The sequence below is a fragment of the Adiantum capillus-veneris genome, chromosome 12, assembly GCF_014529385.1.
Source record: "Adiantum capillus-veneris isolate H3 chromosome 12, ASM1452938v2, whole genome shotgun sequence".
Lineage (NCBI taxonomy): Eukaryota > Viridiplantae > Streptophyta > Polypodiopsida > Polypodiales > Pteridaceae > Adiantum > Adiantum capillus-veneris.
Window position 1 is genome coordinate 108,139,436 of NC_140942.1, and position 13,172 is coordinate 108,152,607.

The following is a 13,172-nucleotide window of genomic DNA, read 5'->3' on the forward strand; positions in this document are numbered from 1 at the left end:
GTGTGTTAAAGGTTTCAAAATGAGAGTTCATGTTGGTGGTTCTTTCTTAGGTGGAGCAGGTTTCATGATGCTCATGCCCTATGATCCTTTTGTTGCCCTTGCACCTTGATGAATGTGTAGTAGGGTAGCTGGCTCTCTCTCTCTGAGAAAAGACAAGTCTGGATCACACAGTACTTTGGGTCCTTCCTGTGACACTACAGAACATAGTGGTGCGTCTCAAGAAAGTGCGTGCTGAAGTATTCGACTGACTATGAAGATTGAACTAACTCGGTCCAGATACCACCTAGTGTATCTGAGGAAGTGGAAGGCTGAAAACATCTCATATCATCCACAAGATAAATGAAACTATAGGAGCAAAAATTAGCTTGCGTTGATGAGCCTCAAAAGCATGTCCAATTTACCCTGTTGGTAGTTGAGATCCGTCAACAAGATAATGGGATATCCTCTCAGAAGGAAGGTGAAATTGTAACAACCAAGGAAACGAACCCTGAGACAAAACCTGGGTAAATATCCACCCAACAGATCATGGCATGTATTGAACGCCATACCATATGTGCATGTGGGCAAAACCAAAGGGAGTGTATAGTAGTACACAAGGTAGAAACATCTAGCCAACACTCTAATCATGAAGTGCAATGAGACAAACTCTGCTGTCGCAGTAGAGAGTATGTCGACCAACGCCAGCAAAACGCTAAAAAAAGGTGACTGTCTTGACACTGACCTGCAGCTAAGGACCAGCACCACTACCCAAGGTCCTGTGACAACTGTGAGAGAGGCAAGCTTTCCCAAATCCATAACTGCAATGAAGGAGCCTCATGGCATGAGAATACCGGATCCACTACACGGTGCTTGCCGGATGAGTTTACAACACGAATCGGGTCCCACCCAGTCCAAGAGTAGGAGTCCTTAGGTAGAATGATAAGAACCTCCAACCTTGCATGAATATACCAGCAAGGGATGTTGCAGGCCCTCTATTCCAGCCAACGAAATCAATATGAATCGATGGCCCCAGCTTACGATCCTCAAAATCCTAGAGAGATGGGATCCATATCAACTGACACTCAAGCTCCTCTAAGGTCCGAGGTGGTTGGGGAACAAGAACTTTCCTAACCTTCACCCAAATCCTAAACAAGCATCAAATAAAGGATGAATAATGAGCAAAGAACAATGGAGCATTTGCACATATTTAGTGGATTGGGCAGTAAGCAAACATCAACACTCTGCATCCATGACACCTTATGTGGGAACCCTAGGTGCCATAGCATGATAGATTTTTTTTTTTCCAAGGGTTATTGCCAAGGAGCAAACAATGAACAATGAGCTTAAAAAGTAAGGCATAACGTTGCATCTTTACGTCAATGATTGTCAAGCCACCCTAAGATTGTGGAAACATGCATGTAAGCCAAGCAATCTTGGCAGTGGTATTCCATAGAGAAACGAGGAGGGAGAGAGAGAGAGAGAGAGAGAGAGAGAGAGAGAGAGAGAGAGCTGAACCAACCAATTGGGCAATGAATTAGTGATTTACAGTGGAGGCAAAGTGGTGCTTATATTCTAACTTGGGGGGCCCTAAGTACCCCCATAGTAAATTGCCCTACCCAAGATTTGACAAATAAGTAAAATAGATACCTAAAGCCAAAATAAATATTGGGATCACATTGAGCCATTCACTTGAGATGCTATTACTTAAACGCCCTCTCTATAGCTCATAGTGGGCATATGTAGGAAGAGCAAATGGACGAAGAAGCTACCATGGACACCCCAACAGAGGATCCTTCCCATTGGATACACCTCGGGTATGCAACCTCCAACTTTCTACCTTAAAAGAATGCCATCTTGAGCACCATTTGCCTCATAAAAAATTGAAGTGTGGACCACACTATGCGTAAGAATCCCCATTCGTGAATTTTGAATACATCACATCCAAACATTCCTAGAAAATGATCTTTGAAACACATCATGTCCATAACTTGGCCAACAACAATGGATTGGTGCACATATCCATAGTGTTTTTATATGTCTCATTCGTTCCTTGCCAAATGCATGTGCATTGAACTTCGACCCACGGGTTCAAACACCAATAACTTGAACTCCAACACATGGGTCAAATCATTTAAAGGAGCTTCACTTGCCCCTCTGATTGTGAATCATTTGAAGGGAGCTTTTTTTGTCCCTCTTTGCCTCTCACAAGCCTCTCCATGACTGAAGCTAGTTGGGGCAACCACCACCTGACTAGAAATCTTACGTCGTGGCCAATGTGGTTCCTACCATGTGTGCCATGTTGATCTCCTCTATCAATTCTTTATCACCGTTATCTTTGTCCAACTTTCCTTTGCCTTTGTCCTCTTGTGAGTTCTTGCCTTTGTCTTCGCATTCCCGAGCCAAACAAAGTGTCTTCTCGTATTCATGACAACGACTCTTTGACCTTGTGGATACCACGACAGCTAACGGAGTACTGGTACTACCATCCTGGTCAAGCTTGCCTTTGCCTCTGTCCTCTAGTGAACTTGTCCATTTTCCTTTGGCTTCACAATCTCGAGCCAAACAAATTAACGGCTTCCTTGAGAACTTCATCCGTGCATAGGCCGCTAAGTGGGTGTTGGTCAATGCGCCATCTATAACTAAGAGTTGGCTTTGGTTCTTATTTAGGGTTAGAAGCGCTACGACCATTTTTCTGTTGAGGCGAATCCAACAATACTCGTCTCCAACTGCCAAGCACACCATAAAAACCAAAGCTTCAACCCGAGACGCACTTGGAAAGTGAGAATCAACCTGTTCATACATTTCAAAATGCTCCCAATAAAATGCCAAACAATTGTTGCTAGTGAGGGATAGCCACAACGTTTTAAAACGCTACCCGCAAGAGCTTAAGAAAGAAAGGGGTTGCCAATACATTTCTTACAGATGTCTCAAAATGCAGCAGATTGAGGGCTTCTAAGCACAAGCAAATCGAGGGCATCTCAAGACACTAGGCTCGCATGGTTGCCATGTAATAAACTTGAACACTCCAAGCCGAAGATTTAATGCAACACACGTGAGAAAACTGAAAGAACTGAATAAAACTGAAAGAGAGACGACATGGCATGGCGGAATTTCGCAACAAGAGAGACAAGCCCCAAAAACTGGTGCCCCTTCTCGATATTTCTTTATTATTAAGATTCACAAAGTACAATGTCTGAGGGTCCTCCTCTCAACAATGCTCCCAAGCTAATCTGCTGGAAAAGAGGCACATGAAATTCTTATGAAGGCCCTTGGCCCAAAAGCAGTACATGAAAAGCTACAAATTCAAAAGCATCTTGCTTCAAAAGCTAGCGTTGTCAACAGCCAACATGTTTTACAAAAATCCATACGTCTTGCCACTCATCAGCATAAAATAGGGACGTCCGTACAACTATCACATCATCAGTGCGATTTGCGGGCATTTATATAGCTACCACGTTAGCATGCCTTTACGCAAGGCTTGAATGTGTGTTTGTGTGCGCGCACGCCCAGTCATGAGCGAAAGTGGATCGAAAGGCCAATTCGATTAGTTTTACTTCAGGGTCTCCCGGGTTAGGCTTTGCCACCTTTTTTAACATAATCTGCTTCATTGCGCGGAAGGCAAAGTTGAGCCTTGGCTGTTGTGTGTGTGTGGCCTTGCTCTGTTTTTATGTCTAGTGTCTTCTAGGTCCCATCAGACAAAGTCCCCATAAGTTGATGGAAACTAACTTTAAAAAACCATACGCCAATTGGCAAGCCTTGTTTGGTAAAAATTTATCTGCCTCTCACTAGGGATTGGGTCCCTCTTTGTCCGGAGTCCATCCTTTAGGTCATGCCATGCCATCACTTTGTGACATACCCCTCTCTTGAAAGAATTGTAATTGCCCTCAATTACGCTTGCAAAAATAGACAAAGGACAAAAACTAGTTCAATAGACATTACTGATGCACTAGACCACATCTATACAGTACTTACATGAAGATGACAGTCACACTGAACATTCACATCACTATCCCCGTCGAGATCTTAGATGAGAATCATAGACCACATTGATCTCTGACAAGTGTCTTGATTGACTAAACCTCGTTACTATCATATCCACATCACCCCTCAAGTGAACAAGATAGAAGTGATGGAATCGTTTTGTCTTTCAAAACATGCACTCAAACATTACACACATGAAAGTGTGCATGTAACAGATTCATTTTAGGTATTCCCATTTCAAAGTATTTATTTTCATAAAGTCATCTAGAAGAATACTGTTAGCCTGTCAGTATCCCTGAAATCTGAAAAGAAATCAACGACTTTATTCCCTCAAGGTAATTTGTGACAAAGGAGTGGAGTAACTCCCCTCTTGTGCAATCCGCGGTGCACTAGATTCAACTTGCCAATTCAATCTTTGAATGGTCTCAATAGACTCACATGAAATGCATTGTGAATCTTTCAAGTATCTGATAACTTCAGTATGAAGGATCCATCATTTATCTTCTCCTAAATGTGAAAAGGGTCATAATATCTCATACTCAACTTTGAAAAAAGTCACTCCTTACCCTTTCATTTTTAGTAGGCATGCCTTCTCATACCGTAAAAGCATCCAATCATCTTCCTTCACTTGTAAGTCACGGCGATGCTTGTCTACTGCCTTCGTATGCCGTGTTTAAGACTTATCAAGAGCCTCGTGCACCTTAGCAAAAGCAGTGTCCAGATCCTGAACGTACTCATCTGCTTCAAAAATCTTATACATGGTGCTTAGAATAAGTGGAACCTTCTTAGCACCCTTGATAATCTCAAATGGTGCCTTTCCCATAGACATATGAACTATGTTGTTGTAGGAAAACTCCACTAAGGGCAAATACTTCTCCCACTGAGGACATTGCTCTCATTGATTGTTCATCTATCTATGGGTGGAAAGAGGACGAGAATTGTAGTTGTGTATCAATATTCTCCAAGATTGCCCTCCAAAACAAACTGTTTAGTGGGGATCTCGATCTAAAACTGTAGAGTTAGGCATACCATGTAGTCAAAAAATCTGGGAGACAAACGGGGTAGCCAAATGATCGAGCTTAACCGTCTTCTTCACTGAAAAAAATGAGTCTGTTTGCTAAATTTGTTGATGACTGTCCAAATGCCATCATGACCACATTTAGTCTTGGGAAGATAAAAAATTAAATCCATTGCTATACTTTCCCATGGTCGACTACCTTAGGTAAAGGTTGCAGAAGACCTGGCACCTTATACTTGTCAACAAACGTGACCTTTTGGCATACTAAACAACTATGAACAAACTCGTCCACATCCTTTTTGAGACTCGACCAAAAGAAGAACCATTCCACATCTTTCAAGGTGGTTGCCACGCTGGTCTGAAAAAGGTGGACAATGGCACTCTTGTCAAAACCTTATTCTACAATGCTTGTGTAACACACAACATCTTTTTTTGCATCAAAAAGCCTTCCTTGAGATAATAGCCTGCAACTACCTCCCCACTGCAATCCGCCAAAGATGTCTACAAAATTTGGATCTATGGCATACTGGTCTACCACATCCTCGAAGCTGTGATGATAAATCATTGAAATAGCCAAAATCAATGGCTTGCTAGACAATTTATATGCCACCATATTATAGTCCATGAACATGGAAAATCTAAAAATGAAAATGCAACAAAATGTTTGCCCACCACATCTGCTTGTCCAAAATTTGTTTCTGAGATAAGTGTCCCAAACTTTGGTGGTCGGTGAACACTGTAAAATGGGCTGTAAGTAAAAAGTGTCACCAATGACTAAGAGCATGATGATTGCCAAAAGCTCTTTCTCATAATCTGTGCAGCCTGTTCTGGTCATGAAAACATTTTTCTCTCGTAAGCTATAACATGGCCCTCCTACACTAAGACCGCTCCTAGACCGCGACCACAAGCATCACATTAAACTTTCAATGGTTTTTGCAAGTTTGGCAATACCAACACTAACCAGTTTTCAACTTTTCTTTGCAATTTCAAACGGTCCCTACGTAAAAGGAACCCTTTTTGCATCAAAACATGCAAAGGAGGAGAAATCTCCGCAAATTTTTGAATGAACCGCTGATAGTAAGATCACAAAGCCAAAAGGCTACGAACTTCGTAAACATTCTTCAAATCTTTCCAATCTTCAATGGTCTCAACCTTGGTTGGGTCCATTTTGACACCCTCGAAGAGACAATGTATCCCAAAAAGTGGATCTCTCGTAAAACTCGCTCTTCTTTCCATTCACCACCAATCGATGTTGCCAAGTGCGTAGAAAACTTGTAACAGATGGTGTGGGTGCTCTAGCTCACTCTTGGAGAATACGATGATGTGTCGAAAAAGGTACCCACAAATGACCGATACTCTTGAAAAATCATGTCCATCATCCTATTGAACGTTGCAGGAGCATTTATGAGATCGAAAGGCATCACCAAATACTCATACAATCCAAAGGATGTACTGAGCGCAGTCTTCTATACATCTCCAAGAACAATTATGATATGATGATGGCCACTCTTCATGTTGATTCTATCGAAACATGTAGAACTTAGTAGCCACTCTTTAGGTTGATTCTACAGAAACATGTAGAACTTTGTAGTTTGTTCAATATATCATCGATCCTGAGTATTGGAAACCTAACCTTGATCCTGATTTTGTTGAGAGCCTTGTAGTCAATGCACATTCTCCAAGATCTATCTTTCTTTAAAACTAACAACACTGGCAAGCAATAAGGTGGTGTACTAGGTTGAAAGAGACTCTTCTCTAGACGCTCTTTCACTTGGTTCATAATTTCCTCATTTTGTGCTCTGTTAACTTTAGAAAAATTGCTCTCATAGCAGTATCTGACGACCAAAGTCTGCTAACTGTCTCACTGAGATCAAGCTCTATCTCAGCTGAGGAACATAACGCACATATCATAGCGTGTATGATGCACCACTATTTAAAGACAAACAAACGTCTCATGCACCCTCTATGTCAAATGCTGAACCATCGGCCAAGTGTAAACAACCAAAACTCCCACTAGATAAGGTGCTAAACCAGTCACGATGCGGTGTGACATAGAAAACTGCATTCGCATCTAGCAACCAACATGGAGAAGTGTCACTGCTCAAAGACATGTAATTAGGAGGAATGCTAAAGGATAATGTGACATCACCGTCACTGGTATATGAAGCCACTGCTCTAGCATGTGTCAAAACCTCATGTTTTGTACCATGCATAGATCTCCGCTGCTGTTGCCTAATGTGCCATGTGTGACCACAATGCCAACAACGCAAGTATCGGTAAGAGCGAGACCACCGTCTCTCACTGTCACACATGTCTGCTGCCATAAGTGAATGCCAAAATGACAACAAAGTGGAAAATCACTCGACCACTACACTCATGAAAACCATTACCAATTGCATCAAAACTTATGCTCACATATGCATAAAACAACTCCACAATCTACTATATGTAAACATAAATTGGGACAAACAGCTCAACTGAGCATAAAGCACAAAACCATATACACAAGTAGAGAGCAAACTAGCTGAAAACACATCCCACAAACTGCCTGCAAAGATTCACAGAAAACCTGTGAAGCGTGTGACTGGCTATTTGTAGCCACAAGCATACGCAATCGTCACTCCTGCAACAGTTCGTACAAGAACACCAAACCATGTCCAAACTGACAAAACCTGTCAAAAGTGAGAGTAAACACTTCATCACTAAATCATCAGAGAGTAAATTGCGAATACGCATAAACCATGGCGAGAATCTGAGAAAATTCCGGTAGAGTTTTCCTTGAAAACTGAGCAAAAACTCAAAAATATCACCAAATATGCATGGAAATAGATATCAGTGTCTTTGTAGCAAAATCCACAAATGGCATACATAGCACTACCAAAACCCTGGCAAAACAACTCACTCCTGATCGAGTGGCTCTATGGACGTATACTGGTCCAAAAACACATGTGAACTTGCAAACTTGCTACCTGCGAGCTGTATCTAGCTCAAACTCTATCTGCAGATTGCATACATAGCATGAAACTGCACCTAATTGCGCAAACAAGCTCTATGTAATGCTCCACACAATCGTACATGAGCACTACATATGCTGCATAATCCACACTGGAAAGACTGTGCAAACCGTGAGCCAAACCGTTGGAAAACTGGCATACACTACCTCATCGATTGGTAAACATGTTGAGCTGAGCGCACTCGAGGGAAAACCCTGCACCAGAATGGGCCGTCGGAGTCGTATGTATCTGTATGATCTGTTGAAGCCAAAAAACTAAGAAATTATCGAAGCCGAAATGTCGTGGAGACTACATCGGAGCCAAATCTGCTCCGGAATGGACGCTAGAGGAGAGTTGATGCTGCTCTCACTCTATGGTCTCCTGCTGTGTCAAGGTCGGGATGCCGATGTGCAGGGGGAAACCTTCATCTGCCGCCGGGCAAAAGTCTCCGATGTCGAGGAGAACGCCGAGGAAATTGGGCAAATGTTGGGTGATTCCCGTGCTTACTTGCCAAAAATGCGGTTGTCAAAACATCAAATCCCTGCTCTTGCTCTCTCTCCAGTCGCTCGCCCTCTCTCCCAGCTTTCTATCACTCAAGCTCTCTCTCACTCTTTCTTGGGTGTATGAGCCGGTGTATGAGAGTCGAAGGGGCCGCGATGTTGAGGAGTCGGGCCGGGGAGGGGGGGTCGAGAACCCCGTGGGAGCTATCCCTTGCACACAAAAGGGTGTGTAAGGTTGAGATTTAAAAAAAAATTAATTCTCTGTGTAACGTCAAGCTGTCGAAACTGACAAGCCTGCAGACTGACAACTATGCTCAACTACTGCTCGATTTGCATCTGCTCAACTCGCTAGCGCTGCCTAATGCTGCCTTGCCCGATTTTACCTACTCCAAGCCCCGCTCACACATAGTGTGTGTGTGTGTGTGCGCGCGCGTGCTCCAGTACCCAAATCTGATGGCTGCCCTTGAAATTTCCAACCTGTAGCTCTAATCTTTGTTCAGTTGACCTGCTGCCCGCCTAATGCTCCAATTTACTTGCCATTGAGTGTGTGTTTGTGTGTGTGTGTAACCACAGACAATTCAAGGAAAATTGCTGCACTGCACCTCGACCTGCTTGAATGCTCCTCTGTGTCGAGCCTGCCCAAATCACACACACAAGCTCGGTGCCGACCTGCCTGCAGAGTTTCCTTGCCTTGAAGCTTCGCATCCTCCAAGCCTTTGCCTGCAGCTCGCTACACACAGTAAGATCCCCCAAAAGTCAAAATTTCTCCTTGCTTAGGAGGTTGCCAAGCTCTAATTTCTTCGATTTGAAGCTCAGCAAGGTTGCCCAATTCTGCAAATTCCTATTCAAAACAGTGTGTGTGTGTGTGTGTGTGTGTGTGTACCATGCACCACCAAAAAAACATGTTGAGATCTGCCTTGACTCTCACCTCCAAGCTAAGCTTTGCACACAAGCTTCGACTAATGCTGATTTTCCCACAGATCCCCCCCGTTTCTTTTACAGAGATGCCTTGAAAGCTCTCTAGATTTCCAACGCCCGTGAGGGGTTGCGTGTGCCGGGGTGCTAAGATCTGTGATCTCACCCGATCGTGCCTGTGAGTGCGCGAAGGTGGTGCGCGTGCGAAGGGGAGAGAGGGAGAGAGAGAGCACGACATAGGATGTGGGGTAGAGCTCTCAAATCTCACTCTGTGAGCATCATGTGAGAATGTGAGTGAGAGCTCCTTATTCTTTATACACATACAAAGAATAAGGAGATAAATGTGGGCAGCTGGACACTGGCCGGTGGACATGGGCAAAGCACGATGAGGCACACCGCCTTTACCTACCATTCTCCCACTAAAGGCTGTGTGCCGACAAGTGGCGAGAAGACTAGCCTACAATTAGTATATACAAGAGGTGAGAGAAGACGACTCTCAACCTATGCCCACTGACTCACTCCAAATATGCTCTAGTGTACATGTAACATGCATACCACTAGAACTAGAGCCATCATGACACTCCTCACAGGTATCGAGTTATGACCTGCATGGCTCCACAATGCCAGTGTCAATCATGGCACGATTGAAAACTCCCACTGCAAATGCACCAACCGCATAAGCAAGATCACGTCTCAAGACCAAAAGGTTAGACATGAGAGACCCAAAAGTTGACGAAACATGCACTATGTGTGCTGACCTATCTGTATCAGCAACCTCAATGCCATATGCATCCTCATCAGGAACCACTTGACTATGCATCACCATGTCAGCATCGTCTGGCAAAGGCATATCTGCTGCAAATATATGCAAAACCAAAAAATCAGCATCACTGCAATCACACACAACTGTCTGAAGGACACTCTTGCCCTCAAACGTATCAGACGCATCATAGGACAATGCATCGATCTCTGGCTCATCTAATGTCACCTCAATTGATGACTAACAAAGCTGTGCATCCCCAGAGATACCACTGTCTACGTGAATGTCACCACAAGATAAATGCACAATCTGCTCTCCATGCAACTCATCCGCAAAAGAGACACGCCTTGTCTCTCGCTCCAAACATGGCTGCAAATACACAGAGACTACATCGCCTCGTGTGTTAGAAATATGCAAAGGGTATACCAGACCACTCCTAGTACCTCTGGCTATCACCAGTGATCCCCTATGCATCTCAAATGACCGCTCTCCAAGCAATACACAATGTCCACTGCTCTGCAACAACTGACGCACTGAAATGAGACTTTGGCGGTTGAGTCTTGGTACATAACGTACATCTCGTAGCGTAAGCAATTCACCACTAGGTAAAGACATACATACATCTCCAGCACCCTCTATGTCATATGCTGAACCGTCAGCAAACTGCACACAACTAAGTCTCGCACTAGAGAAAGAGAAAAACAAATCACGATGTGGCGTCATGTGAAAAATTGCATGCTCGTCTAGTAGAAAACACGTGGACAATGTGCTATCTTAAGACACAAAGTAGTCTGAAGGCAAGCTAGAATCAAAAGTGACATGTCCGTCACATGCAAACTCTCTAGCATCTGTCCTCATATTAGCACCATTCATCTGCCTCTTTCCCTACCTCATACTCCTGAAGCAATGACGCCTAATATGCCCATCGTGGCCACAGTGCCAACATGTCAGTCGCGATCGTGAACGAGAACTGCCTCTAACCTGAAGCGTCTCCATATCCATGCCAAAACTATGGCAAACAATGCTCGAGATCACAAGTTTCTCCCACACGAGAGCAAACCATTGTCTCAAGCAAAGAAGGTGAGCAAATAGTCAAGCTCACTAGCCTCTGCAATATGCATACATATCTGGCAAAATTTTGGCAGAGTCTCCTTTGTAACTGGAGCGAAAACTCAACAGTAAATCGTAATGGAGACAACAACAAATGCCCAAACGGCCAATCCGGGAATATACTCGTCCGGAATCACCTCACAAAGTCATACACAAAGACAAACTGCTCTAGCCGGAGTATCACTCAATGGCTCCACAAATGACATACATATGTGGGTGAAAAACTTCTGCCAAAATGTGTCACCAATGAGTGAACAATGTGCTAGAAAACCGTAGCATACACAACTCCTCACTCCTGCGAGAGTGGGTACAAGAACACCAAACTATGTCCAAACTGACAAAACCTGTTAATGTGAGAGCTAAGCTAAATCACAATTTATGGTGAGTAAACTCCAACCACTATCCCGTAAAAGCATACACAAAGCAAAAGCTCAAGACACTTGCTGTGTCAAAACCGGTATGCAAGCCAAAACGCTGCAGAAAATGTCCTCAACTGCAAATGGCAACACCTGTGGGAGTACTAGACTCAACCTGTAGCTGGGAGTCAAAACTCGAAGCTCCAAATGACCGAGCACTCACAGCTCAAGACCAGAAATGCAGAGCGAAACACGCTCGCGATGCACCACCCGAAAGCGAAAACACTGCACGCAAATCCTAAGTGCTACAAGCAATTGCAATCTTGATCGCACCAACGATGCGCATAAAATTGATGAGAAAATTTTGCCAGAGTTTTGTCAGCAAGACGGCTACAAAACCAGTAACCGAAGTGACTGCACGCTCAAAACCATGAGCAAGCAAAGCGCATCAAACCGCATTCCAAATGCATGCACCAATCTCCACATTTTTCATACATCATTGCAAACACCTGCAAATCCAATACAGAAATACCTGCTCTACCTGTGACTGCCAAAAAACATGCTCGAGACATACATTGCCGAGCTCAAACTGCAATCACATGAGTCTCCCTGAGCATCAAACCACATAAGGCATACATCGTATCCTCCCACCTGTGAGGAAACTTGTAGAGCAAATACCACTCTCACATCCGAGAGCAAAGCATGTGTGGAATCCTCGACACACAATAAACAATTACTGTTGCAGAAAATTCAGCGCTCAAAATTTTAAAATTTTGATATAATCAACACGTCCAAAACGTGCCAAAACCCCAAGGTAGACTCCTGGATCACATGTATCTGAGTCTGGGTGTGAAAGATATGCCAAAAACCTCGATTTCGACCCAAAACGCAGCATAAACTACCAAAAGAGGGCTGAAAAATGCAACTCCTGAACCATAGCTCGAATGAGGTTTCTGATGGTTCAAATGGCTTCAAAAGGGACGTAAAACGCCAAGACCTCTATTGGAAACATTCTTGGAAAGTTGTATTTACCGACGTCGAAGTCGAAACCCTGTTTGCACTCTTGAAAGTGCGCACGCGTGGAAGCGATTTCGGGAATAAAATCAGCTCTGATACCAGTTGTGAGTGCGCAGATGCGGTGTGCGTGCGTAGAGAGTGCAAAGGGGAGAGAGGGAGAGAGAGAGAGCACGACACAGGATGTGGGGTGGAGTTCCCAAATCTCATTGTGTGAGCACCATGTGAGAATGTGAGTAAGAGCTCCTTATTTTTTGTATGTATAAAGAATAAGAAGATAAATGTGGGAAGCCGGACACTGGCCGGCGAACACAAGCAAAGCACGGTGAGGTACACCACATTTATCTAATAGTGTCGGATCTACTGCCACTGCCAAGCTCAAGTTCGAGCTTCGAGCTCTGAGCTCCTCCATAGCCAGCGAGTTGTATCGCCTCCGAGTCAATCAATCGGAGAGCAATCACACATGCAGCTCGACGTCGTAGCTCTGATGCCACTTGTGAGTGCACATGTGTGAATGGTGCGGTGGGTGCGGGGAAGGGGAGGAGC

At 44.0% G+C, this 13,172-nt stretch overlaps 1 long non-coding RNA gene across 1 annotated transcript; it reads right to left on the reverse strand.

The window, feature by feature from the left end:
• Positions 1 to 7,784: 7,784 nt before the first annotated feature.
• On the reverse strand, positions 7,785 to 9,720 carry LOC147446295 (uncharacterized). The gene is made up of 2 exons (XR_015189859.1): positions 9,400 to 9,720; positions 7,785 to 9,201 (listed from the first exon to the last, which is right to left on the reverse strand). It is a non-coding gene; the product is annotated as an uncharacterized LOC147446295 (long non-coding RNA).
• Between the last annotated feature and the right edge of the window lie 3,452 nt (positions 9,721 to 13,172).